General features: G+C 53.3%; 58 non-coding genes across 58 annotated transcripts; 23 read left to right on the top strand and 35 right to left on the bottom strand.

The window, feature by feature from the left end:
- Positions 1-73: 73 nt before the first annotated feature.
- Positions 74-145, bottom strand: Trnad-guc (transfer RNA aspartic acid (anticodon GUC)). The gene has a single exon. It is a non-coding gene; the product is annotated as a tRNA-Asp (tRNA).
- A 107-nt stretch (positions 146-252) lies between these two features.
- On the bottom strand, positions 253-344 carry Trnai-uau (transfer RNA isoleucine (anticodon UAU)). The gene is given in 2 exon segments: positions 253-288; positions 307-344. It is a non-coding gene; the product is annotated as a tRNA-Ile (tRNA).
- Positions 345-722: 378 nt separating this feature from the next.
- On the top strand, positions 723-795 carry Trnar-acg (transfer RNA arginine (anticodon ACG)). Its single transcript has one exon. It is a non-coding gene; the product is annotated as a tRNA-Arg (tRNA).
- A 287-nt stretch (positions 796-1082) lies between these two features.
- Trnam-cau (transfer RNA methionine (anticodon CAU)) lies at positions 1083-1154 on the top strand. The gene has a single exon. It is a non-coding gene; the product is annotated as a tRNA-Met (tRNA).
- A 245-nt stretch (positions 1155-1399) lies between these two features.
- On the bottom strand, positions 1400-1471 carry Trnad-guc (transfer RNA aspartic acid (anticodon GUC)). The gene has a single exon. It is a non-coding gene; the product is annotated as a tRNA-Asp (tRNA).
- Positions 1472-1578: 107 nt separating this feature from the next.
- Positions 1579-1650, bottom strand: Trnad-guc (transfer RNA aspartic acid (anticodon GUC)). The gene has a single exon. It is a non-coding gene; the product is annotated as a tRNA-Asp (tRNA).
- A 107-nt stretch (positions 1651-1757) lies between these two features.
- On the bottom strand, positions 1758-1849 carry Trnai-uau (transfer RNA isoleucine (anticodon UAU)). Its single transcript is given in 2 exon segments — positions 1758-1793; positions 1812-1849. It is a non-coding gene; the product is annotated as a tRNA-Ile (tRNA).
- A 378-nt stretch (positions 1850-2227) lies between these two features.
- On the top strand, positions 2228-2300 carry Trnar-acg (transfer RNA arginine (anticodon ACG)). Its single transcript has one exon. It is a non-coding gene; the product is annotated as a tRNA-Arg (tRNA).
- Positions 2301-2587: 287 nt separating this feature from the next.
- Trnam-cau (transfer RNA methionine (anticodon CAU)) lies at positions 2588-2659 on the top strand. The gene has a single exon. It is a non-coding gene; the product is annotated as a tRNA-Met (tRNA).
- Positions 2660-2904: 245 nt separating this feature from the next.
- Trnad-guc (transfer RNA aspartic acid (anticodon GUC)) lies at positions 2905-2976 on the bottom strand. The gene has a single exon. It is a non-coding gene; the product is annotated as a tRNA-Asp (tRNA).
- A 107-nt stretch (positions 2977-3083) lies between these two features.
- Positions 3084-3155, bottom strand: Trnad-guc (transfer RNA aspartic acid (anticodon GUC)). Its single transcript has one exon. It is a non-coding gene; the product is annotated as a tRNA-Asp (tRNA).
- A 107-nt stretch (positions 3156-3262) lies between these two features.
- On the bottom strand, positions 3263-3354 carry Trnai-uau (transfer RNA isoleucine (anticodon UAU)). Its single transcript is given in 2 exon segments — positions 3263-3298; positions 3317-3354. It is a non-coding gene; the product is annotated as a tRNA-Ile (tRNA).
- Positions 3355-3732: 378 nt separating this feature from the next.
- Trnar-acg (transfer RNA arginine (anticodon ACG)) lies at positions 3733-3805 on the top strand. The gene has a single exon. It is a non-coding gene; the product is annotated as a tRNA-Arg (tRNA).
- Positions 3806-4092: 287 nt separating this feature from the next.
- On the top strand, positions 4093-4164 carry Trnam-cau (transfer RNA methionine (anticodon CAU)). Its single transcript has one exon. It is a non-coding gene; the product is annotated as a tRNA-Met (tRNA).
- A 245-nt stretch (positions 4165-4409) lies between these two features.
- On the bottom strand, positions 4410-4481 carry Trnad-guc (transfer RNA aspartic acid (anticodon GUC)). The gene has a single exon. It is a non-coding gene; the product is annotated as a tRNA-Asp (tRNA).
- Positions 4482-4588: 107 nt separating this feature from the next.
- Positions 4589-4660, bottom strand: Trnad-guc (transfer RNA aspartic acid (anticodon GUC)). Its single transcript has one exon. It is a non-coding gene; the product is annotated as a tRNA-Asp (tRNA).
- A 107-nt stretch (positions 4661-4767) lies between these two features.
- Trnai-uau (transfer RNA isoleucine (anticodon UAU)) lies at positions 4768-4859 on the bottom strand. The gene is given in 2 exon segments: positions 4768-4803; positions 4822-4859. It is a non-coding gene; the product is annotated as a tRNA-Ile (tRNA).
- Positions 4860-5237: 378 nt separating this feature from the next.
- Trnar-acg (transfer RNA arginine (anticodon ACG)) lies at positions 5238-5310 on the top strand. The gene has a single exon. It is a non-coding gene; the product is annotated as a tRNA-Arg (tRNA).
- A 287-nt stretch (positions 5311-5597) lies between these two features.
- Trnam-cau (transfer RNA methionine (anticodon CAU)) lies at positions 5598-5669 on the top strand. Its single transcript has one exon. It is a non-coding gene; the product is annotated as a tRNA-Met (tRNA).
- Positions 5670-5914: 245 nt separating this feature from the next.
- Positions 5915-5986, bottom strand: Trnad-guc (transfer RNA aspartic acid (anticodon GUC)). Its single transcript has one exon. It is a non-coding gene; the product is annotated as a tRNA-Asp (tRNA).
- A 107-nt stretch (positions 5987-6093) lies between these two features.
- On the bottom strand, positions 6094-6165 carry Trnad-guc (transfer RNA aspartic acid (anticodon GUC)). The gene has a single exon. It is a non-coding gene; the product is annotated as a tRNA-Asp (tRNA).
- A 107-nt stretch (positions 6166-6272) lies between these two features.
- On the bottom strand, positions 6273-6364 carry Trnai-uau (transfer RNA isoleucine (anticodon UAU)). The gene is given in 2 exon segments: positions 6273-6308; positions 6327-6364. It is a non-coding gene; the product is annotated as a tRNA-Ile (tRNA).
- A 378-nt stretch (positions 6365-6742) lies between these two features.
- Trnar-acg (transfer RNA arginine (anticodon ACG)) lies at positions 6743-6815 on the top strand. The gene has a single exon. It is a non-coding gene; the product is annotated as a tRNA-Arg (tRNA).
- Positions 6816-7102: 287 nt separating this feature from the next.
- On the top strand, positions 7103-7174 carry Trnam-cau (transfer RNA methionine (anticodon CAU)). The gene has a single exon. It is a non-coding gene; the product is annotated as a tRNA-Met (tRNA).
- Positions 7175-7419: 245 nt separating this feature from the next.
- Trnad-guc (transfer RNA aspartic acid (anticodon GUC)) lies at positions 7420-7491 on the bottom strand. Its single transcript has one exon. It is a non-coding gene; the product is annotated as a tRNA-Asp (tRNA).
- A 107-nt stretch (positions 7492-7598) lies between these two features.
- On the bottom strand, positions 7599-7670 carry Trnad-guc (transfer RNA aspartic acid (anticodon GUC)). The gene has a single exon. It is a non-coding gene; the product is annotated as a tRNA-Asp (tRNA).
- A 107-nt stretch (positions 7671-7777) lies between these two features.
- Trnai-uau (transfer RNA isoleucine (anticodon UAU)) lies at positions 7778-7869 on the bottom strand. Its single transcript is given in 2 exon segments — positions 7778-7813; positions 7832-7869. It is a non-coding gene; the product is annotated as a tRNA-Ile (tRNA).
- Positions 7870-8247: 378 nt separating this feature from the next.
- Positions 8248-8320, top strand: Trnar-acg (transfer RNA arginine (anticodon ACG)). Its single transcript has one exon. It is a non-coding gene; the product is annotated as a tRNA-Arg (tRNA).
- A 287-nt stretch (positions 8321-8607) lies between these two features.
- On the top strand, positions 8608-8679 carry Trnam-cau (transfer RNA methionine (anticodon CAU)). Its single transcript has one exon. It is a non-coding gene; the product is annotated as a tRNA-Met (tRNA).
- A 245-nt stretch (positions 8680-8924) lies between these two features.
- On the bottom strand, positions 8925-8996 carry Trnad-guc (transfer RNA aspartic acid (anticodon GUC)). Its single transcript has one exon. It is a non-coding gene; the product is annotated as a tRNA-Asp (tRNA).
- A 107-nt stretch (positions 8997-9103) lies between these two features.
- On the bottom strand, positions 9104-9175 carry Trnad-guc (transfer RNA aspartic acid (anticodon GUC)). The gene has a single exon. It is a non-coding gene; the product is annotated as a tRNA-Asp (tRNA).
- A 107-nt stretch (positions 9176-9282) lies between these two features.
- Positions 9283-9374, bottom strand: Trnai-uau (transfer RNA isoleucine (anticodon UAU)). Its single transcript is given in 2 exon segments — positions 9283-9318; positions 9337-9374. It is a non-coding gene; the product is annotated as a tRNA-Ile (tRNA).
- Positions 9375-9752: 378 nt separating this feature from the next.
- Positions 9753-9825, top strand: Trnar-acg (transfer RNA arginine (anticodon ACG)). Its single transcript has one exon. It is a non-coding gene; the product is annotated as a tRNA-Arg (tRNA).
- A 287-nt stretch (positions 9826-10112) lies between these two features.
- Trnam-cau (transfer RNA methionine (anticodon CAU)) lies at positions 10113-10184 on the top strand. Its single transcript has one exon. It is a non-coding gene; the product is annotated as a tRNA-Met (tRNA).
- A 245-nt stretch (positions 10185-10429) lies between these two features.
- Trnad-guc (transfer RNA aspartic acid (anticodon GUC)) lies at positions 10430-10501 on the bottom strand. The gene has a single exon. It is a non-coding gene; the product is annotated as a tRNA-Asp (tRNA).
- Positions 10502-10608: 107 nt separating this feature from the next.
- Positions 10609-10680, bottom strand: Trnad-guc (transfer RNA aspartic acid (anticodon GUC)). Its single transcript has one exon. It is a non-coding gene; the product is annotated as a tRNA-Asp (tRNA).
- A 107-nt stretch (positions 10681-10787) lies between these two features.
- Positions 10788-10879, bottom strand: Trnai-uau (transfer RNA isoleucine (anticodon UAU)). Its single transcript is given in 2 exon segments — positions 10788-10823; positions 10842-10879. It is a non-coding gene; the product is annotated as a tRNA-Ile (tRNA).
- Positions 10880-11257: 378 nt separating this feature from the next.
- On the top strand, positions 11258-11330 carry Trnar-acg (transfer RNA arginine (anticodon ACG)). Its single transcript has one exon. It is a non-coding gene; the product is annotated as a tRNA-Arg (tRNA).
- Positions 11331-11617: 287 nt separating this feature from the next.
- Positions 11618-11689, top strand: Trnam-cau (transfer RNA methionine (anticodon CAU)). Its single transcript has one exon. It is a non-coding gene; the product is annotated as a tRNA-Met (tRNA).
- A 245-nt stretch (positions 11690-11934) lies between these two features.
- On the bottom strand, positions 11935-12006 carry Trnad-guc (transfer RNA aspartic acid (anticodon GUC)). Its single transcript has one exon. It is a non-coding gene; the product is annotated as a tRNA-Asp (tRNA).
- A 107-nt stretch (positions 12007-12113) lies between these two features.
- On the bottom strand, positions 12114-12185 carry Trnad-guc (transfer RNA aspartic acid (anticodon GUC)). Its single transcript has one exon. It is a non-coding gene; the product is annotated as a tRNA-Asp (tRNA).
- Positions 12186-12292: 107 nt separating this feature from the next.
- Trnai-uau (transfer RNA isoleucine (anticodon UAU)) lies at positions 12293-12384 on the bottom strand. Its single transcript is given in 2 exon segments — positions 12293-12328; positions 12347-12384. It is a non-coding gene; the product is annotated as a tRNA-Ile (tRNA).
- A 378-nt stretch (positions 12385-12762) lies between these two features.
- Trnar-acg (transfer RNA arginine (anticodon ACG)) lies at positions 12763-12835 on the top strand. Its single transcript has one exon. It is a non-coding gene; the product is annotated as a tRNA-Arg (tRNA).
- A 287-nt stretch (positions 12836-13122) lies between these two features.
- On the top strand, positions 13123-13194 carry Trnam-cau (transfer RNA methionine (anticodon CAU)). The gene has a single exon. It is a non-coding gene; the product is annotated as a tRNA-Met (tRNA).
- A 245-nt stretch (positions 13195-13439) lies between these two features.
- On the bottom strand, positions 13440-13511 carry Trnad-guc (transfer RNA aspartic acid (anticodon GUC)). Its single transcript has one exon. It is a non-coding gene; the product is annotated as a tRNA-Asp (tRNA).
- A 107-nt stretch (positions 13512-13618) lies between these two features.
- Trnad-guc (transfer RNA aspartic acid (anticodon GUC)) lies at positions 13619-13690 on the bottom strand. The gene has a single exon. It is a non-coding gene; the product is annotated as a tRNA-Asp (tRNA).
- A 107-nt stretch (positions 13691-13797) lies between these two features.
- On the bottom strand, positions 13798-13889 carry Trnai-uau (transfer RNA isoleucine (anticodon UAU)). Its single transcript is given in 2 exon segments — positions 13798-13833; positions 13852-13889. It is a non-coding gene; the product is annotated as a tRNA-Ile (tRNA).
- A 378-nt stretch (positions 13890-14267) lies between these two features.
- On the top strand, positions 14268-14340 carry Trnar-acg (transfer RNA arginine (anticodon ACG)). The gene has a single exon. It is a non-coding gene; the product is annotated as a tRNA-Arg (tRNA).
- A 287-nt stretch (positions 14341-14627) lies between these two features.
- Positions 14628-14699, top strand: Trnam-cau (transfer RNA methionine (anticodon CAU)). The gene has a single exon. It is a non-coding gene; the product is annotated as a tRNA-Met (tRNA).
- A 245-nt stretch (positions 14700-14944) lies between these two features.
- On the bottom strand, positions 14945-15016 carry Trnad-guc (transfer RNA aspartic acid (anticodon GUC)). The gene has a single exon. It is a non-coding gene; the product is annotated as a tRNA-Asp (tRNA).
- A 107-nt stretch (positions 15017-15123) lies between these two features.
- On the bottom strand, positions 15124-15195 carry Trnad-guc (transfer RNA aspartic acid (anticodon GUC)). Its single transcript has one exon. It is a non-coding gene; the product is annotated as a tRNA-Asp (tRNA).
- A 107-nt stretch (positions 15196-15302) lies between these two features.
- On the bottom strand, positions 15303-15394 carry Trnai-uau (transfer RNA isoleucine (anticodon UAU)). Its single transcript is given in 2 exon segments — positions 15303-15338; positions 15357-15394. It is a non-coding gene; the product is annotated as a tRNA-Ile (tRNA).
- A 378-nt stretch (positions 15395-15772) lies between these two features.
- Positions 15773-15845, top strand: Trnar-acg (transfer RNA arginine (anticodon ACG)). The gene has a single exon. It is a non-coding gene; the product is annotated as a tRNA-Arg (tRNA).
- A 287-nt stretch (positions 15846-16132) lies between these two features.
- Positions 16133-16204, top strand: Trnam-cau (transfer RNA methionine (anticodon CAU)). Its single transcript has one exon. It is a non-coding gene; the product is annotated as a tRNA-Met (tRNA).
- A 245-nt stretch (positions 16205-16449) lies between these two features.
- Positions 16450-16521, bottom strand: Trnad-guc (transfer RNA aspartic acid (anticodon GUC)). The gene has a single exon. It is a non-coding gene; the product is annotated as a tRNA-Asp (tRNA).
- Positions 16522-16628: 107 nt separating this feature from the next.
- On the bottom strand, positions 16629-16700 carry Trnad-guc (transfer RNA aspartic acid (anticodon GUC)). The gene has a single exon. It is a non-coding gene; the product is annotated as a tRNA-Asp (tRNA).
- A 107-nt stretch (positions 16701-16807) lies between these two features.
- On the bottom strand, positions 16808-16899 carry Trnai-uau (transfer RNA isoleucine (anticodon UAU)). Its single transcript is given in 2 exon segments — positions 16808-16843; positions 16862-16899. It is a non-coding gene; the product is annotated as a tRNA-Ile (tRNA).
- Positions 16900-17277: 378 nt separating this feature from the next.
- Positions 17278-17350, top strand: Trnar-acg (transfer RNA arginine (anticodon ACG)). The gene has a single exon. It is a non-coding gene; the product is annotated as a tRNA-Arg (tRNA).
- Positions 17351-17613: the final 263 nt, after the last annotated feature.

Here is a 17613-nt window from a genome sequence, read left to right as displayed (position 1 = left end):
TGGTGCTAGTAGCCGCAAACGTCCTACACTAAGTTCGGCGAGTGATAGAGCAGCAATTAAAAATCGGATGTGCCTCCCCGGCGGGGAATCGAACCCCGGTCTCCCGCGTGACACGCGGGGATACTAACCACTATACTACCGAGGAAGACGCAGCTAGCGTCTCGAATGCACAATTATGTTACTCAAATAGCTGATACATCTCAAACCTAGCCTCCTGTTGCTGTCAGAGACAGCTGCTATGAAATAAAAGTATGCCCCAGGTGAGGCTCGAACTCACAACCCCGGCATTGCTCACGGCTACTGCCTTATAAGTACCGTGCGCTAACCAATTGCGCCACTGGGGCTACAACACAGCGCTCTCAGTTAGCGGTATTCACTTTGCTGCAAACCAGTGGTGGCCACAGAAACATACGATCGCCACCTGATGCCATACTGCGACTTTGGCACCTGACTACCAATGCTTCGTGCTATTCTTGTTTCATATGCTACGCTTACATGCACATCAACCGGCTCTCGTCGTCGAGAAAACGCGGGAAAACGCGCGCCTTGCCTTCTGCTACCTGTCGAACAGCGAGAGCAGATGCGTGGCAAGCTCTAAGCTCTGCAGGCGCACTGCGGCCACGCAGCTGCACGAAAGGTACCTTCCTTGGGAGCTTGCTCAGCCATGGAGAACACGTTTCTTAGCGAATTGCACTTGTCTCGTAGAAAGAAGTGCTGCCATTGGCCCTGTGGCGCAACGGATAACGCGTCTGACTACGGATCAGAAGATTCCAGGTTCGAATCCTGGCAGGGTCGGCATTCTGTTAGTTGCCGACGCGTAGCTGGGCAGTGGATTTCGTATGTCGCCGCATCGTGGAGTGCTTTGTTGCTCCTGTGCATCTCGCAGCTGCATGTCGAGTCGATCGTGGTAAATATCGCTGCCTGCAAGCGTCAGCGTAGCGTCAGTCGAGCAAAGTCGAGACAAGTCAAGCTGAGAGCTGTAGGAGATGATACGCAATTAAATACAGGCGTGTGAAAGCGACGCAGACAACACTTCCCAAGTGTCCCACGTCACGTGGCGAAGAGCGGGCGCAAGCCTAGCCAGCAGAGTGGCGCAGTGGAAGCGTGCTGGGCCCATAACCCAGAGGTCCGTGGATCGAAACCACGCTCTGCTAAAATTATTTATTTTGCGGACTGCGTCGAGCTCGATTATTACGCCCACAGCGTGGGCTGGGGTGCTTTGACTCAGCGTTAACAGCAAACCCCGTAATTCTGAAGTGTGAAGAATGCGAGAACCACTTCCTAAGATGTAGCATTTTTTAAGATTTCGCACCAACTACACTCCACGATCGCAAAGTTAATGCTCTTACGACCCCCATACGGGCAACACTCGAACAGGTTTGTGAGATAAAAATCGCACCTCCCCGGCGGGGAATCGAACCCCGGTCTCCCGCGTGACAGGCGGGGATACTAACCACTATACTACCGAGGATGCGCTGTAGACAGGTGCCCTTGTGCGAGAGATATGGTGCTAGTAGCCGCAAACGTCCTACACTAAGTTCGGCGAGTGATAGAGCAGCAATTAAAAATCGGATGTGCCTCCCCGGCGGGGAATCGAACCCCGGTCTCCCGCGTGACAGGCGGGGATACTAACCACTATACTACCGAGGAAGACGCAGCTAGCGTCTCGAATGCACAATTATGTTACTCAAATAGCTGATACATCTCAAACCTAGCCTCCTGTTGCTGTCAGAGACAGCTGCTATGAAATAAAAGTATGCCCCAGGTGAGGCTCGAACTCACAACCCCGGCATTGCTCACGGCTACTGCCTTATAAGTACCGTGCGCTAACCAATTGCGCCACTGGGGCTACAACACAGTGCTCTCAGTTAGCGGTATTCACTTTGCTGCAAACCAGTGGTGGCCACAGAAACATACGATCGCCACCTGATGCCATACTGCGACTTTGGCACCTGACTACCAATGCTTCGTGCTATTCTTGTTTCATATGCTACGCTTACATGCACATCAACCGGCTCTCGTCGTCGAGAAAACGCGGGAAAACGCGCGCCTTGCCTTCTGCTACCTGTCGAACAGCGAGAGCAGATGCGTGGCAAGCTCTAAGCTCTGCAGGCGCACTGCGGCCACGCAGCTGCACGAAAGGTACCTTCCTTGGGAGCTTGCTCAGCCATGGAGAACACGTTTCTTAGCGAATTGCACTTGTCTCGTAGAAAGAAGTGCTGCCATTGGCCCTGTGGCGCAACGGATAACGCGTCTGACTACGGATCAGAAGATTCCAGGTTCGAATCCTGGCAGGGTCGGCATTCTGTTAGTTGCCGACGCGTAGCTGGGCAGTGGATTTCGTATGTCGCCGCATCGTGGAGTGCTTTGTTGCTCCTGTGCATCTCGCAGCTGCATGTCGAGTCGATCGTGGTAAATATCGCTGCCTGCAAGCGTCAGCGTAGCGTCAGTCGAGCAAAGTCGAGACAAGTCAAGCTGAGAGCTGTAGGAGATGATACGCAATTAAATACAGGCGTGTGAAAGCGACGCAGACAACACTTCCCAAGTGTCCCACGTCACGTGGCGAAGAGCGGGCGCAAGCCTAGCCAGCAGAGTGGCGCAGTGGAAGCGTGCTGGGCCCATAACCCAGAGGTCCGTGGATCGAAACCATGCTCTGCTAAAATTATTTATTTTGCGGACTGCGTCGAGCTCGATTATTACGCCCACAGCGTGGGCTGGGGTGCTTTGACTCAGCGTTAACAGCAAACCCCGTAATTCTGAAGTGTGAAGAATGCGAGAACCACTTCCTAAGATGTAGCATTTTTTAAGATTTCGCACCAACTACACTCCACGATCGCAAAGTTAATGCTCTTACGACCCCCATACGGGCAACACTCGAACAGGTTTGTGAGATAAAAATCGCACCTCCCCGGCGGGGAATCGAACCCCGGTCTCCCGCGTGACAGGCGGGGATACTAACCACTATACTACCGAGGATGCGCTGTAGACAGGTGCCCTTGTGCGAGAGATATGGTGCTAGTAGCCGCAAACGTCCTACACTAAGTTCGGCGAGTGATAGAGCAGCAATTAAAAATCGGATGTGCCTCCCCGGCGGGGAATCGAACCCCGGTCTCCCGCGTGACACGCGGGGATACTAACCACTATACTACCGAGGAAGACGCAGCTAGCGTCTCGAATGCACAATTATGTTACTCAAATAGCTGATACATCTCAAACCTAGCCTCCTGTTGCTGTCAGAGACACCTGCTATGAAATAAAAGTATGCCCCAGGTGAGGCTCGAACTCACAACCCCGGCATTGCTCACGGCTACTGCGTTATAAGTACCGTGCGCTAACCAATTGCGCCACTGGGGCTACAACACAGCGCTCTCAGTTAGCGGTATTCACTTTGCTGCAAACCAGTGGTGGCCACAGAAACATACGATCGCCACCTGATGCCATACTGCGACTTTGGCACCTGACTACCAATGCTTCGTGCTATTCTTGTTTCATATGCTACGCTTACATGCACATCAACCGGCTCTCGTCGTCGAGAAAACGCGGGAAAACGCGCGCCTTGCCTTCTGCTACCTGTCGAACAGCGAGAGCAGATGCGTGGCAAGCTCTAAGCTCTGCAGGCGCACTGCGGCCACGCAGCTGCACGAAAGGTACCTTCCTTGGGAGCTTGCTCAGCCATGGAGAACACGTTTCTTAGCGAATTGCACTTGTCTCGTAGAAAGAAGTGCTGCCATTGGCCCTGTGGCGCAACGGATAACGCGTCTGACTACGGATCAGAAGATTCCAGGTTCGAATCCTGGCAGGGTCGGCATTCTGTTAGTTGCCGACGCGTAGCTGGGCAGTGGATTTCGTATGTCGCCGCATCGTGGAGTGCTTTGTTGCTCCTGTGCATCTCGCAGCTGCATGTCGAGTCGATCGTGGTAAATATCGCTGCCTGCAAGCGTCAGCGTAGCGTCAGTCGAGCAAAGTCGAGACAAGTCAAGCTGAGAGCTGTAGGAGATGATACGCAATTAAATACAGGCGTGTGAAAGCGACGCAGACAACACTTCCCAAGTGTCCCACGTCACGTGGCGAAGAGCGGGCGCAAGCCTAGCCAGCAGAGTGGCGCAGTGGAAGCGTGCTGGGCCCATAACCCAGAGGTCCGTGGATCGAAACCACGCTCTGCTAAAATTATTTATTTTGCGGACTGCGTCGAGCTCGATTATTACGCCCACAGCGTGGGCTGGGGTGCTTTGACTCAGCGTTAACAGCAAACCCCGTAATTCTGAAGTGTGAAGAATGCGAGAACCACTTCCTAAGATGTAGCATTTTTTAAGATTTCGCACCAACTACACTCCACGATCGCAAAGTTAATGCTCTTACGACCCCCATACGGGCAACACTCGAACAGGTTTGTGAGATAAAAATCGCACCTCCCCGGCGGGGAATCGAACGCCGGTCTCCCGCGTGACAGGCGGGGATACTAACCACTATACTACCGAGGATGCGCTGTAGACAGGTGCCCTTGTGCGAGAGATATGGTGCTAGTAGCCGCAAACGTCCTACACTAAGTTCGGCGAGTGATAGAGCAGCAATTAAAAATCGGATGTGCCTCCCCGGCGGGGAATCGAACCCCGGTCTCCCGCGTGACACGCGGGGATACTAACCACTATACTACCGAGGAAGACGCAGCTAGCGTCTCGAATGCACAATTATGTTACTCAAATAGCTGATACATCTCAAACCTAGCCTCCTGTTGCTGTCAGAGACAGCTGCTATGAAATAAAAGTATGCCCCAGGTGAGGCTCGAACTCACAACCCCGGCATTGCTCACGGCTACTGCCTTATAAGTACCGTGCGCTAACCAATTGCGCCACTGGGGCTACAACACAGCGCTCTCAGTTAGCGGTATTCACTTTGCTGCAAACCAGTGGTGGCCACAGAAACATACGATCGCCACCTGATGCCATACTGCGACTTTGGCACCTGACTACCAATGCTTCGTGCTATTCTTGTTTCATATGCTACGCTTACATGCACATCAACCGGCTCTCGTCGTCGAGAAAACGCGGGAAAACGCGCGCCTTGCCTTCTGCTACCTGTCGAACAGCGAGAGCAGATGCGTGGCAAGCTCTAAGCTCTGCAGGCGCACTGCGGCCACGCAGCTGCACGAAAGGTACCTTCCTTGGGAGCTTGCTCAGCCATGGAGAACACGTTTCTTAGCGAATTGCACTTGTCTCGTAGAAAGAAGTGCTGCCATTGGCCCTGTGGCGCAACGGATAACGCGTCTGACTACGGATCAGAAGATTCCAGGTTCGAATCCTGGCAGGGTCGGCATTCTGTTAGTTGCCGACGCGTAGCTGGGCAGTGGATTTCGTATGTCGCCGCATCGTGGAGTGCTTTGTTGCTCCTGTGCATCTCGCAGCTGCATGTCGAGTCGATCGTGGTAAATATCGCTGCCTGCAAGCGTCAGCGTAGCGTCAGTCGAGCAAAGTCGAGACAAGTCAAGCTGAGAGCTGTAGGAGATGATACGCAATTAAATACAGGCGTGTGAAAGCGACGCAGACAACACTTCCCAAGTGTCCCACGTCACGTGGCGAAGAGCGGGCGCAAGCCTAGCCAGCAGAGTGGCGCAGTGGAAGCGTGCTGGGCCCATAACCCAGAGGTCCGTGGATCGAAACCACGCTCTGCTAAAATTATTTATTTTGCGGACTGCGTCGAGCTCGATTATTACGCCCACAGCGTGGGCTGGGGTGCTTTGACTCAGCGTTAACAGCAAACCCCGTAATTCTGAAGTGTGAAGAATGCGAGAACCACTTCCTAAGATGTAGCATTTTTTAAGATTTCGCACCAACTACACTCCACGATCGCAAAGTTAATGCTCTTACGACCCCCATACGGGCAACACTCGAACAGGTTTGTGAGATAAAAATCGCACCTCCCCGGCGGGGAATCGAACGCCGGTCTCCCGCGTGACAGGCGGGGATACTAACCACTATACTACCGAGGATGCGCTGTAGACAGGTGCCCTTGTGCGAGAGATATGGTGCTAGTAGCCGCAAACGTCCTACACTAAGTTCGGCGAGTGATAGAGCAGCAATTAAAAATCGGATGTGCCTCCCCGGCGGGGAATCGAACCCCGGTCTCCCGCGTGACACGCGGGGATACTAACCACTATACTACCGAGGAAGACGCAGCTAGCGTCTCGAATGCACAATTATGTTACTCAAATAGCTGATACATCTCAAACCTAGCCTCCTGTTGCTGTCAGAGACAGCTGCTATGAAATAAAAGTATGCCCCAGGTGAGGCTCGAACTCACAACCCCGGCATTGCTCACGGCTACTGCCTTATAAGTACCGTGCGCTAACCAATTGCGCCACTGGGGCTACAACACAGCGCTCTCAGTTAGCGGTATTCACTTTGCTGCAAACCAGTGGTGGCCACAGAAACATACGATCGCCACCTGATGCCATACTGCGACTTTGGCACCTGACTACCAATGCTTCGTGCTATTCTTGTTTCATATGCTACGCTTACATGCACATCAACCGGCTCTCGTCGTCGAGAAAACGCGGGAAAACGCGCGCCTTGCCTTCTGCTACCTGTCGAACAGCGAGAGCAGATGCGTGGCAAGCTCTAAGCTCTGCAGGCGCACTGCGGCCACGCAGCTGCACGAAAGGTACCTTCCTTGGGAGCTTGCTCAGCCATGGAGAACACGTTTCTTAGCGAATTGCACTTGTCTCGTAGAAAGAAGTGCTGCCATTGGCCCTGTGGCGCAACGGATAACGCGTCTGACTACGGATCAGAAGATTCCAGGTTCGAATCCTGGCAGGGTCGGCATTCTGTTAGTTGCCGACGCGTAGCTGGGCAGTGGATTTCGTATGTCGCCGCATCGTGGAGTGCTTTGTTGCTCCTGTGCATCTCGCAGCTGCATGTCGAGTCGATCGTGGTAAATATCGCTGCCTGCAAGCGTCAGCGTAGCGTCAGTCGAGCAAAGTCGAGACAAGTCAAGCTGAGAGCTGTAGGAGATGATACGCAATTAAATACAGGCGTGTGAAAGCGACGCAGACAACACTTCCCAAGTGTCCCACGTCACGTGGCGAAGAGCGGGCGCAAGCCTAGCCAGCAGAGTGGCGCAGTGGAAGCGTGCTGGGCCCATAACCCAGAGGTCCGTGGATCGAAACCACGCTCTGCTAAAATTATTTATTTTGCGGACTGCGTCGAGCTCGATTATTACGCCCACAGCGTGGGCTGGGGTGCTTTGACTCAGCGTTAACAGCAAACCCCGTAATTCTGAAGTGTGAAGAATGCGAGAACCACTTCCTAAGATGTAGCATTTTTTAAGATTTCGCACCAACTACACTCCACGATCGCAAAGTTAATGCTCTTACGACCCCCATACGGGCAACACTCGAACAGGTTTGTGAGATAAAAATCGCACCTCCCCGGCGGGGAATCGAACGCCGGTCTCCCGCGTGACAGGCGGGGATACTAACCACTATACTACCGAGGATGCGCTGTAGACAGGTGCCCTTGTGCGAGAGATATGGTGCTAGTAGCCGCAAACGTCCTACACTAAGTTCGGCGAGTGATAGAGCAGCAATTAAAAATCGGATGTGCCTCCCCGGCGGGGAATCGAACCCCGGTCTCCCGCGTGACACGCGGGGATACTAACCACTATACTACCGAGGAAGACGCAGCTAGCGTCTCGAATGCACAATTATGTTACTCAAATAGCTGATACATCTCAAACCTAGCCTCCTGTTGCTGTCAGAGACAGCTGCTATGAAATAAAAGTATGCCCCAGGTGAGGCTCGAACTCACAACCCCGGCATTGCTCACGGCTACTGCCTTATAAGTACCGTGCGCTAACCAATTGCGCCACTGGGGCTACAACACAGCGCTCTCAGTTAGCGGTATTCACTTTGCTGCAAACCAGTGGTGGCCACAGAAACATACGATCGCCACCTGATGCCATACTGCGACTTTGGCACCTGACTACCAATGCTTCGTGCTATTCTTGTTTCATATGCTACGCTTACATGCACATCAACCGGCTCTCGTCGTCGAGAAAACGCGGGAAAACGCGCGCCTTGCCTTCTGCTACCTGTCGAACAGCGAGAGCAGATGCGTGGCAAGCTCTAAGCTCTGCAGGCGCACTGCGGCCACGCAGCTGCACGAAAGGTACCTTCCTTGGGAGCTTGCTCAGCCATGGAGAACACGTTTCTTAGCGAATTGCACTTGTCTCGTAGAAAGAAGTGCTGCCATTGGCCCTGTGGCGCAACGGATAACGCGTCTGACTACGGATCAGAAGATTCCAGGTTCGAATCCTGGCAGGGTCGGCATTCTGTTAGTTGCCGACGCGTAGCTGGGCAGTGGATTTCGTATGTCGCCGCATCGTGGAGTGCTTTGTTGCTCCTGTGCATCTCGCAGCTGCATGTCGAGTCGATCGTGGTAAATATCGCTGCCTGCAAGCGTCAGCGTAGCGTCAGTCGAGCAAAGTCGAGACAAGTCAAGCTGAGAGCTGTAGGAGATGATACGCAATTAAATACAGGCGTGTGAAAGCGACGCAGACAACACTTCCCAAGTGTCCCACGTCACGTGGCGAAGAGCGGGCGCAAGCCTAGCCAGCAGAGTGGCGCAGTGGAAGCGTGCTGGGCCCATAACCCAGAGGTCCGTGGATCGAAACCACGCTCTGCTAAAATTATTTATTTTGCGGACTGCGTCGAGCTCGATTATTACGCCCACAGCGTGGGCTGGGGTGCTTTGACTAAGCGTTAACAGCAAACCCCGTAATTCTGAAGTGTGAAGAATGCGAGAACCACTTCCTAAGATGTAGCATTTTTTAAGATTTCGCACCAACTACACTCCACGATCGCAAAGTTAATGCTCTTACGACCCCCATACGGGCAACACTCGAACAGGTTTGTGAGATAAAAATCGCACCTCCCCGGCGGGGAATCGAACCCCGGTCTCCCACGTGACAGGCGGGGATACTAACCACTATACTACCGAGGATGCGCTGTAGACAGGTGCCCTTGTGCGAGAGATATGGTGCTAGTTGCCGCAAACGTCCTACACTAAGTTCGGCGAGTGATAGAGCAGCAATTAAAAATCGGATGTGCCTCCCCGGCGGGGAATCGAACCCCGGTCTCCCGCGTGACACGCGGGGATACTAACCACTATACTACCGAGGAAGACGCAGCTAGCGTCTCGAATGCACAATTATGTTACTCAAATAGCTGATACATCTCAAACCTAGCCTCCTGTTGCTGTCAGAGACAGCTGCTATGAAATAAAAGTATGCCCCAGGTGAGGCTCGAACTCACAACCCCGGCATTGCTCACGGCTACTGCCTTATAAGTACCGTGCGCTAACCAATTGCGCCACTGGGGCTACAACACAGCGCTCTCAGTTAGCGGTATTCACTTTGCTGCAAACCAGTGGTGGCCACAGAAACATACGATCGCCACCTGATGCCATACTGCGACTTTGGCACCTGACTACCAATGCTTCGTGCTATTCTTGTTTCATATGCTACGCTTACATGCACATCAACCGGCTCTCGTCGTCGAGAAAACGCGGGAAAACGCGCGCCTTGCCTTCTGCTACCTGTCGAACAGCGAGAGCAGATGCGTGGCAAGCTCTAAGCTCTGCAGGCGCACTGCGGCCACGCAGCTGCACGAAAGGTACCTTCCTTGGGAGCTTGCTCAGCCATGGAGAACACGTTTCTTAGCGAATTGCACTTGTCTCGTAGAAAGAAGTGCTGCCATTGGCCCTGTGGCGCAACGGATAACGCGTCTGACTACGGATCAGAAGATTCCAGGTTCGAATCCTGGCAGGGTCGGCATTCTGTTAGTTGCCGACGCGTAGCTGGGCAGTGGATTTCGTATGTCGCCGCATCGTGGAGTGCTTTGTTGCTCCTGTGCATCTCGCAGCTGCATGTCGAGTCGATCGTGGTAAATATCGCTGCCTGCAAGCGTCAGCGTAGCGTCAGTCGAGCAAAGTCGAGACAAGTCAAGCTGAGAGCTGTAGGAGATGATACGCAATTAAATACAGGCGTGTGAAAGCGACGCAGACAACACTTCCCAAGTGTCCCACGTCACGTGGCGAAGAGCGGGCGCAAGCCTAGCCAGCAGAGTGGCGCAGTGGAAGCGTGCTGGGCCCATAACCCAGAGGTCCGTGGATCGAAACCACGCTCTGCTAAAATTATTTATTTTGCGGACTGCGTCGAGCTCGATTATTACGCCCACAGCGTGGGCTGGGGTGCTTTGACTCAGCGTTAACAGCAAACCCCGTAATTCTGAAGTGTGAAGAATGCGAGAACCACTTCCTAAGATGTAGCATTTTTTAAGATTTCGCACCAACTACACTCCACGATCGCAAAGTTAATGCTCTTACGACCCCCATACGGGCAACACTCGAACAGGTTTGTGAGATAAAAATCGCACCTCCCCGGCGGGGAATCGAACCCCGGTCTCCCGCGTGACAGGCGGGGATACTAACCACTATACTACCGAGGATGCGCTGTAGACAGGTGCCCTTGTGCGAGAGATATGGTGCTAGTAGCCGCAAACGTCCTACACTAAGTTCGGCGAGTGATAGAGCAGCAATTAAAAATCGGATGTGCCTCCCCGGCGGGGAATCGAACCCCGGTCTCCCGCGTGACACGCGGGGATACTAACCACTATACTACCGAGGAAGACGCAGCTAGCGTCTCGAATGCACAATTATGTTACTCAAATAGCTGATACATCTCAAACCTAGCCTCCTGTTGCTGTCAGAGACAGCTGCTATGAAATAAAAGTATGCCCCAGGTGAGGCTCGAACTCACAACCCCGGCATTGCTCACGGCTACTGCCTTATAAGTACCGTGCGCTAACCAATTGCGCCACTGGGGCTACAACACAGCGCTCTCAGTTAGCGGTATTCACTTTGCTGCAAACCAGTGGTGGCCACAGAAACATACGATCGCCACCTGATGCCATACTGCGACTTTGGCACCTGACTACCAATGCTTCGTGCTATTCTTGTTTCATATGCTACGCTTACATGCACATCAACCGGCTCTCGTCGTCGAGAAAACGCGGGAAAACGCGCGCCTTGCCTTCTGCTACCTGTCGAACAGCGAGAGCAGATGCGTGGCAAGCTCTAAGCTCTGCAGGCGCACTGCGGCCACGCAGCTGCACGAAAGGTACCTTCCTTGGGAGCTTGCTCAGCCATGGAGAACACGTTTCTTAGCGAATTGCACTTGTCTCGTAGAAAGAAGTGCTGCCATTGGCCCTGTGGCGCAACGGATAACGCGTCTGACTACGGATCAGAAGATTCCAGGTTCGAATCCTGGCAGGGTCGGCATTCTGTTAGTTGCCGACGCGTAGCTGGGCAGTGGATTTCGTATGTCGCCGCATCGTGGAGTGCTTTGTTGCTCCTGTGCATCTCGCAGCTGCATGTCGAGTCGATCGTGGTAAATATCGCTGCCTGCAAGCGTCAGCGTAGCGTCAGTCGAGCAAAGTCGAGACATGTCAAGCTGAGAGCTGTAGGAGATGATACGCAATTAAATACAGGCGTGTGAAAGCGACGCAGACAACACTTCCCAAGTGTCCCACGTCACGTGGCGAAGAGCGGGCGCAAGCCTAGCCAGCAGAGTGGCGCAGTGGAAGCGTGCTGGGCCCATAACCCAGAGGTCCGTGGATCGAAACCACGCTCTGCTAAAATTATTTATTTTGCGGACTGCGTCGAGCTCGATTATTACGCCCACAGCGTGGGCTGGGGTGCTTTGACTCAGCGTTAACAGCAAACCCCGTAATTCTGAAGTGTGAAGAATGCGAGAACCACTTCCTAAGATGTAGCATTTTTTAAGATTTCGCACCAACTACACTCCACGATCGCAAAGTTAATGCTCTTACGACCCCCATACGGGCAACACTCGAACAGGTTTGTGAGATAAAAATCGCACCTCCCCGGCGGGGAATCGAACGCCGGTCTCCCGCGTGACAGGCGGGGATACTAACCACTATACTACCGAGGATGCGCTGTAGACAGGTGCCCTTGTGCGAGAGATATGGTGCTAGTAGCCGCAAACGTCCTACACTAAGTTCGGCGAGTGATAGAGCAGCAATTAAAAATCGGATGTGCCTCCCCGGCGGGGAATCGAACCCCGGTCTCCCGCGTGACACGCGGGGATACTAACCACTATACTACCGAGGAAGACGCAGCTAGCGTCTCGAATGCACAATTATGTTACTCAAATAGCTGATACATCTCAAACCTAGCCTCCTGTTGCTGTCAGAGACAGCTGCTATGAAATAAAAGTATGCCCCAGGTGAGGCTCGAACTCACAACCCCGGCATTGCTCACGGCTACTGCCTTATAAGTACCGTGCGCTAACCAATTGCGCCACTGGGGCTACAACACAGCGCTCTCAGTTAGCGGTATTCACTTTGCTGCAAACCAGTGGTGGCCACAGAAACATACGATCGCCACCTGATGCCATACTGCGACTTTGGCACCTGACTACCAATGCTTCGTGCTATTCTTGTTTCATATGCTACGCTTACATGCACATCAACCGGCTCTCGTCGTCGAGAAAACGCGGGAAAACGCGCGCCTTGCCTTCTGCTACCTGTCGAACAGCGAGAGCAGATGCGTGGCAAGCTCTAAGCTCTGCAGGCGCACTGCGGCCACGCAGCTGCACGAAAGGTACCTTCCTTGGGAGCTTGCTCAGCCATGGAGAACACGTTTCTTAGCGAATTGCACTTGTCTCGTAGAAAGAAGTGCTGCCATTGGCCCTGTGGCGCAACGGATAACGCGTCTGACTACGGATCAGAAGATTCCAGGTTCGAATCCTGGCAGGGTCGGCATTCTGTTAGTTGCCGACGCGTAGCTGGGCAGTGGATTTCGTATGTCGCCGCATCGTGGAGTGCTTTGTTGCTCCTGTGCATCTCGCAGCTGCATGTCGAGTCGATCGTGGTAAATATCGCTGCCTGCAAGCGTCAGCGTAGCGTCAGTCGAGCAAAGTCGAGACAAGTCAAGCTGAGAGCTGTAGGAGATGATACGCAATTAAATACAGGCGTGTGAAAGCGACGCAGACAACACTTCCCAAGTGTCCCACGTCACGTGGCGAAGAGCGGGCGCAAGCCTAGCCAGCAGAGTGGCGCAGTGGAAGCGTGCTGGGCCCATAACCCAGAGGTCCGTGGATCGAAACCACGCTCTGCTAAAATTATTTATTTTGCGGACTGCGTCGAGCTCGATTATTACGCCCACAGCGTGGGCTGGGGTGCTTTGACTCAGCGTTAACAGCAAACCCCGTAATTCTGAAGTGTGAAGAATGCGAGAACCACTTCCTAAGATGTAGCATTTTTTAAGATTTCGCACCAACTACACTCCACGATCGCAAAGTTAATGCTCTTACGACCCCCATACGGGCAACACTCGAACAGGTTTGTGAGATAAAAATCGCACCTCCCCGGCGGGGAATCGAACGCCGGTCTCCCGCGTGACAGGCGGGGATACTAACCACTATACTACCGAGGATGCGCTGTAGACAGGTGCCCTTGTGCGAGAGATATGGTGCTAGTAGCCGCAAACGTCCTACACTAAGTTCGGCGAGTGATAGAGCAGCAATTAAAAATCGGATGTGCCTCCCCGGCGGGGAATCGAACCCCGGTCTCCCGCGTGACACGCGGGGATACTAACCACTATACTACCGAGGAAGACGCAGCTAGCGTCTCGAATGCACAATTATGTTACTCAAATAGCTGATACATCTCAAACCTAGCCTCCTGTTGCTGTCAGAGACAGCTGCTATGAAATAAAAGTATGCCCCAGGTGAGGCTCGAACTCACAACCCCGGCATTGCTCACGGCTACTGCCTTATAAGTACCGTGCGCTAACCAATTGCGCCACTGGGGCTACAACACAGCGCTCTCAGTTAGCGGTATTCACTTTGCTGCAAACCAGTGGTGGCCACAGAAACATACGATCGCCACCTGATGCCATACTGCGACTTTGGCACCTGACTACCAATGCTTCGTGCTATTCTTGTTTCATATGCTACGCTTACATGCACATCAACCGGCTCTCGTCGTCGAGAAAACGCGGGAAAACGCGCGCCTTGCCTTCTGCTACCTGTCGAACAGCGAGAGCAGATGCGTGGCAAGCTCTAAGCTCTGCAGGCGCACTGCGGCCACGCAGCTGCACGAAAGGTACCTTCCTTGGGAGCTTGCTCAGCCATGGAGAACACGTTTCTTAGCGAATTGCACTTGTCTCGTAGAAAGAAGTGCTGCCATTGGCCCTGTGGCGCAACGGATAACGCGTCTGACTACGGATCAGAAGATTCCAGGTTCGAATCCTGGCAGGGTCGGCATTCTGTTAGTTGCCGACGCGTAGCTGGGCAGTGGATTTCGTATGTCGCCGCATCGTGGAGTGCTTTGTTGCTCCTGTGCATCTCGCAGCTGCATGTCGAGTCGATCGTGGTAAATATCGCTGCCTGCAAGCGTCAGCGTAGCGTCAGTCGAGCAAAGTCGAGACAAGTCAAGCTGAGAGCTGTAGGAGATGATACGCAATTAAATACAGGCGTGTGAAAGCGACGCAGACAACACTTCCCAAGTGTCCCACGTCACGTGGCGAAGAGCGGGCGCAAGCCTAGCCAGCAGAGTGGCGCAGTGGAAGCGTGCTGGGCCCATAACCCAGAGGTCCGTGGATCGAAACCACGCTCTGCTAAAATTATTTATTTTGCGGACTGCGTCGAGCTCGATTATTACGCCCACAGCGTGGGCTGGGGTGCTTTGACTCAGCGTTAACAGCAAACCCCGTAATTCTGAAGTGTGAAGAATGCGAGAACCACTTCCTAAGATGTAGCATTTTTTAAGATTTCGCACCAACTACACTCCACGATCGCAAAGTTAATGCTCTTACGACCCCCATACGGGCAACACTCGAACAGGTTTGTGAGATAAAAATCGCACCTCCCCGGCGGGGAATCGAACCCCGGTCTCCCGCGTGACAGGCGGGGATACTAACCACTATACTACCGAGGATGCGCTGTAGACAGGTGCCCTTGTGCGAGAGATATGGTGCTAGTAGCCGCAAACGTCCTACACTAAGTTCGGCGAGTGATAGAGCAGCAATTAAAAATCGGATGTGCCTCCCCGGCGGGGAATCGAACCCCGGTCTCCCGCGTGACACGCGGGGATACTAACCACTATACTACCGAGGAAGACGCAGCTAGCGTCTCGAATGCACAATTATGTTACTCAAATAGCTGATACATCTCAAACCTAGCCTCCTGTTGCTGTCAGAGACAGCTGCTATGAAATAAAAGTATGCCCCAGGTGAGGCTCGAACTCACAACCCCGGCATTGCTCACGGCTACTGCCTTATAAGTACCGTGCGCTAACCAATTGCGCCACTGGGGCTACAACACAGCGCTCTCAGTTAGCGGTATTCACTTTGCTGCAAACCAGTGGTGGCCACAGAAACATACGATCGCCACCTGATGCCATACTGCGACTTTGGCACCTGACTACCAATGCTTCGTGCTATTCTTGTTTCATATGCTACGCTTACATGCACATCAACCGGCTCTCGTCGTCGAGAAAACGCGGGAAAACGCGCGCCTTGCCTTCTGCTACCTGTCGAACAGCGAGAGCAGATGCGTGGCAAGCTCTAAGCTCTGCAGGCGCACTGCGGCCACGCAGCTGCACGAAAGGTACCTTCCTTGGGAGCTTGCTCAGCCATGGAGAACACGTTTCTTAGCGAATTGCACTTGTCTCGTAGAAAGAAGTGCTGCCATTGGCCCTGTGGCGCAACGGATAACGCGTCTGACTACGGATCAGAAGATTCCAGGTTCGAATCCTGGCAGGGTCGGCATTCTGTTAGTTGCCGACGCGTAGCTGGGCAGTGGATTTCGTATGTCGCCGCATCGTGGAGTGCTTTGTTGCTCCTGTGCATCTCGCAGCTGCATGTCGAGTCGATCGTGGTAAATATCGCTGCCTGCAAGCGTCAGCGTAGCGTCAGTCGAGCAAAGTCGAGACAAGTCAAGCTGAGAGCTGTAGGAGATGATACGCAATTAAATACAGGCGTGTGAAAGCGACGCAGACAACACTTCCCAAGTGTCCCACGTCACGTGGCGAAGAGCGGGCGCAAGCCTAGCCAGCAGAGTGGCGCAGTGGAAGCGTGCTGGGCCCATAACCCAGAGGTCCGTGGATCGAAACCACGCTCTGCTAAAATTATTTATTTTGCGGACTGCGTCGAGCTCGATTATTACGCCCACAGCGTGGGCTGGGGTGCTTTGACTCAGCGTTAACAGCAAACCCCGTAATTCTGAAGTGTGAAGAATGCGAGAACCACTTCCTAAGATGTAGCATTTTTTAAGATTTCGCACCAACTACACTCCACGATCGCAAAGTTAATGCTCTTACGACCCCCATACGGGCAACACTCGAACAGGTTTGTGAGATAAAAATCGCACCTCCCCGGCGGGGAATCGAACGCCGGTCTCCCGCGTGACAGGCGGGGATACTAACCACTATACTACCGAGGATGCGCTGTAGACAGGTGCCCTTGTGCGAGAGATATGGTGCTAGTAGCCGCAAACGTCCTACACTAAGTTCGGCGAGTGATAGAGCAGCAATTAAAAATCGGATGTGCCTCCCCAGCGGGGAATCGAACCCCGGTCTCCCGCGTGACACGCGGGGATACTAACCACTATACTACCGAGGAAGACGCAGCTAGCGTCTCGAATGCACAATTATGTTACTCAAATAGCTGATACATCTCAAACCTAGCCTCCTGTTGCTGTCAGAGACAGCTGCTATGAAATAAAAGTATGCCCCAGGTGAGGCTCGAACTCACAACCCCGGCATTGCTCACGGCTACTGCCTTATAAGTACCGTGCGCTAACCAATTGCGCCACTGGGGCTACAACACAGCGCTCTCAGTTAGCGGTATTCACTTTGCTGCAAACCAGTGGTGGCCACAGAAACATACGATCGCCACCTGATGCCATACTGCGACTTTGGCACCTGACTACCAATGCTTCGTGCTATTCTTGTTTCATATGCTACGCTTACATGCACATCAACCGGCTCTCGTCGTCGAGAAAACGCGGGAAAACGCGCGCCTTGCCTTCTGCTACCTGTCGAACAGCGAGAGCAGATGCGTGGCAAGCTCTAAGCTCTGCAGGCGCACTGCGGCCACGCAGCTGCACGAAAGGTACCTTCCTTGGGAGCTTGCTCAGCCATGGAGAACACGTTTCTTAGCGAATTGCACTTGTCTCGTAGAAAGAAGTGCTGCCATTGGCCCTGTGGCGCAACGGATAACGCGTCTGACTACGGATCAGAAGATTCCAGGTTCGAATCCTGGCAGGGTCGGCATTCTGTTAGTTGCCGACGCGTAGCTGGGCAGTGGATTTCGTATGTCGCCGCATCGTGGAGTGCTTTGTTGCTCCTGTGCATCTCGCAGCTGCATGTCGAGTCGATCGTGGTAAATATCGCTGCCTGCAAGCGTCAGCGTAGCGTCAGTCGAGCAAAGTCGAGACAAGTCAAGCTGAGAGCTGTAGGAGATGATACGCAATTAAATACAGGCGTGTGAAAGCGACGCAGACAACACTTCCCAAGTGTCCCACGTCACGTGG

This window comes from Schistocerca serialis, unplaced genomic scaffold (genome assembly GCF_023864345.2).
Source record: "Schistocerca serialis cubense isolate TAMUIC-IGC-003099 unplaced genomic scaffold, iqSchSeri2.2 HiC_scaffold_103, whole genome shotgun sequence".
NCBI classification, from domain to species: domain Eukaryota; kingdom Metazoa; phylum Arthropoda; class Insecta; order Orthoptera; family Acrididae; genus Schistocerca; species Schistocerca serialis.
Note: the sequence above shows the minus strand (reverse complement) of the source record. Positions and strands in the feature narration are given on the sequence as shown.